Source organism: Lygodium microphyllum, chromosome 23 (assembly GCF_053477565.2).
Source record: "Lygodium microphyllum isolate KBCC chromosome 23, Lygodium_microphyllum_v1.1.10, whole genome shotgun sequence".
In the NCBI taxonomy this organism is placed as follows: domain Eukaryota; kingdom Viridiplantae; phylum Streptophyta; class Polypodiopsida; order Schizaeales; family Lygodiaceae; genus Lygodium; species Lygodium microphyllum.
The window spans coordinates 100,593,820-100,597,444 of NC_141157.1; positions in this window are offsets into that span (position 1 = coordinate 100,593,820).

A 3,625-nucleotide genomic window follows, 5' to 3' on the forward strand; every position below is an offset into this window, starting at 1 on the left:
AAAACATGCCTTATTAATGGTGAAGATAGAAATTTGTTGCAAGCAAGTGGTAACCAAAATTGATGTCTTTTAGGAGTTTCTTGATGTAGGTTACCTCTTGTTCTACCATACTACATGCCACATATTCTGCTTCAATGTAGTAGAAAGGGCTACTAATTGTTGTTGCTTGGTACTCCAAGAGATCGGCCCACTTGCTAGAGTGACAATAAATCTTGTAAGAGACCTCCTACTATCAAGGTCTCCACCCCAATTTGCATCTGAAGAAGCCTCTAGGGTAAATTCATTGTTGTGATTTGGTAAAGCATAGTCCCCCATGAGATGTGGCCTTGAGATACCCCACGACTTTTTTGAGTTGCTTCTAATGCTCATATGTTGGTTGGTGCATATCTTTTGAGAGAATATGTCCTGCATAACACAAATCTCGTCATGTACAAGTGATTAAATATCTTAAATGTCCAAGTGTTTCCAAGGAGGATATAGTTTTCATTTGTTTAGCTTGCTCAATGGATAGAGAATGAGATGTAGAGGGGTTTAGCTAGAGATTTTAAGTAAGAGGGATTACAAAAAATCATAGAGTAGTGGAAAAGGATATTCTAGATATATGTATGTTGATGCATTTTAATGAATATAGGGGATTGATCTATTTCGAGGCCAAGACAATAATGCATAGGACCATAGTTGCTAATTGGAAACCGTGAAGATATGATATATTTAGCTTTTGACATTGAATTACATGAGTTTTCTAGGATAGGAACATCATCAACATAAAGTCTTAGGATGATGACTCTATTTTTTTGCATGAAAACATAAGTGCTATGATCTATGTTGAGCCTTCAAAAACCATAGTCTACTAAATGGGTATGTATTCGGGTATACCATTGTTTAGGTGCTTATTTTAAACCATAGAGAGCTTTGTTAAGAAGACAAAAGATACTTTGGATCTACAAAGCTTTGTTTCCTTGCATGAGAATATAAATGCTATAATCTATGTTGAGTCTTCGAAAACCGTGGTCTACTAAATGGGCATATATTTGGGTGTTTGGTGCTTGTTTTAAACCATAGAGAGCTTTGTTAAGAAGACAAACATGGTTAGGATAATTTAGATCTACATAATGTGGAGACTGGGACATGTAAATTTCCTTTTCTAAATGATCATGGAGAAATGTAGTCTTAACATCTACATGAGGCAAAAGCAAATGGAACTTGAGCAACCATGGTTCAAATAAGTACCCATAAAGATGTCATGGATAGCAACGGAGAGAAGGTACTCCCATAATGCAAGCCTTCTATTTCTTCCTTCAAAACCTTGAGCTACTAGTTGAGCTTTATACTTGTTGATTGTACCATTAGGTTTGAGCTTCTTGCACAAAGAACCCATTTGAAATTGATTGTTGATTATCCAAGCAGGAGAGAAACCAAGGTCGAAGTGTGATTGTGAAGTAAAGCTTTGTATTCTTGAATCATGGCAGCTTGCCAATGATGAGCTTCATTCCTTCAAAGAGATTGAGTGATGCAAGGCCATATTGGAGGCATCAGGCATGCTAGTATGGAGTGAATCACTTGTTTGATCAATGAAAATGTTTGCTTGGACTGAAAGATCATCCAAGCTCTTGGAGCATGGAGTAGGAATGGACAACACTTTCTCTTCATCAGTCAGATGGACTAAAAATATTAATGGTTTTAGAAAAAGAAATAGGTGGAGGATGGATGCTTGGGACAATGAGAGTGATAGGGGGTGTGATATTGTTGGTGGAGGACATTGTAGCTATGTGGGTAGATCTCGAGAGAACTCTTGCTAATGATGATGACTCCTTGCTTCTCTGATTACTTACTGATCTTGACTTGGGTGCTCCAAATTTTGAATATAGATGTTCAAGGGCTGAAGATAGTGAATATTGCTTCTCAAGAGCTAAACACAGGATGCTTGTATCAACAGATGGAGATATAATTACTACTTGTTGTGTTGGGTCTACTATATAAGGCACCATTTGTGGGTTGTCCATGTGTTGAGATGATGGAGAGATTGTTCCAGCTTGTGGTGGAGCATTATTATGCTTGAAGAAGTAATGGGAAGGTAGTGAAGGACTTGAAAGTGTAGCAAGAGCAAAAGTCGTTTGCTTAATCATGTTGCTAGCTTGTATAATATGGTGCCATGTGGGAGCTATCCCTCAAAAAGAGCTAAGGTTATGGATAAGTATCCAAAGTAGTGAAGATCATGATGAGGGTCAAGAGAATGAAGAGAAGGAAGCTTTGATATTGCAAGCACTAATTTTGTTGCAAGCATAGGCTACTAGCTACCATATCCTCGACTTGATGTAGGTCATGAGCTATCCTTCTCTTGTTTGTGTGGATAAGCTTTTCTTTGGTTATTATTGAACCATTGAAAATTAAGTATTAAAACATTTTATCCATGTGTAAGAGGTTTGTCACATTAGGTGTGTTTTGGTAAGTTGGCAATGGATGGGATTTTAATTCTAGGAGATAATTGTGACACATGGGACCCATCATTTAAATTGTGGTGATTAGTGGATGAGAAGAGACATGTGGTAGATTCAAGTGGTACAATTGGATAGAGGGTAAGAGATTGAGAATGAGTGATGGCCAAGGATGTTAAAAATATATTTAGCTCATGAAATATTTCACTTCGACCATAGATAAAGATTTTTGTTTTTCAGATTAAAGAATCTGTAGGCATTGTGGCCATATAAGGCTCACTTTATTTAGTGAATACAAGTTGTGTGGCTCTATGTGAAAAATTTGATTTGTTGTCAGTATTAACTACAAGAGTTGTGCATCCAAATATCTTGAGATGTGATAAGTCAGGAGGGTGTCCAAACCATAATTCATAAGGAATGTGATTATATGAAGAGAAGAAGAGTACAACCTATTTTGGAGATAAGTTGTAGTGGCAATTGCTTCTTCCCAATATTCTTTGTCAAGATGCGGGCCACAGTTAGCATGACTCTTGTTGCATTTAAAAGAGTGTGGTTCTTTTTTTAGCAAATACATTTTGTTGTGTGGATGACATAGTATGGTAAGCTTGTGGATGAATTCCAAGGGCTTTGCAATAATCTTGAAACTCGTTGAAGATGTACTCTCCTCCATTATCCATCTATAGAGTTCATAACTCATGCTTATTCTTCATTGCTTGTTTGTAATCTTGAAACTTTGAAAACATGTGTGACTTCTTTGTAAGAAAACATATCATTGTATATCTAGAATAATCATATAGGAGCACCATGAAATAATTTGCTCTTATGAGAAAATCAAGATTGATAGGACTGCAAATGTCGTAGTGCACTAGTTGAAGGGGTTGAAATATAACGAAGTAAGATTTAGTAGTGTGTGGTTTTTCTTAGAGCATAAGCTTGATATAAGGGAAGATGAGAGAGAGTTGATGGTTTTCCCAAGATAAAACTTTTATGGACAAGTTGTTGGAGGACATGTAGAGAAGCATGACCAAGTCAAAAGTGCCATAGAAGAGAATCTCAAGATGAATTTGAGAGAAGTTGAATTAGTGAAAGTGTTAGAAAAAGGCTTAATAATTAAGTAACCAAGGGTGTAAGACCTTCCTAATTTGGGACAAATGAGTTTCATAGAAGTTAAAAGTAGTTAGAGGATACAA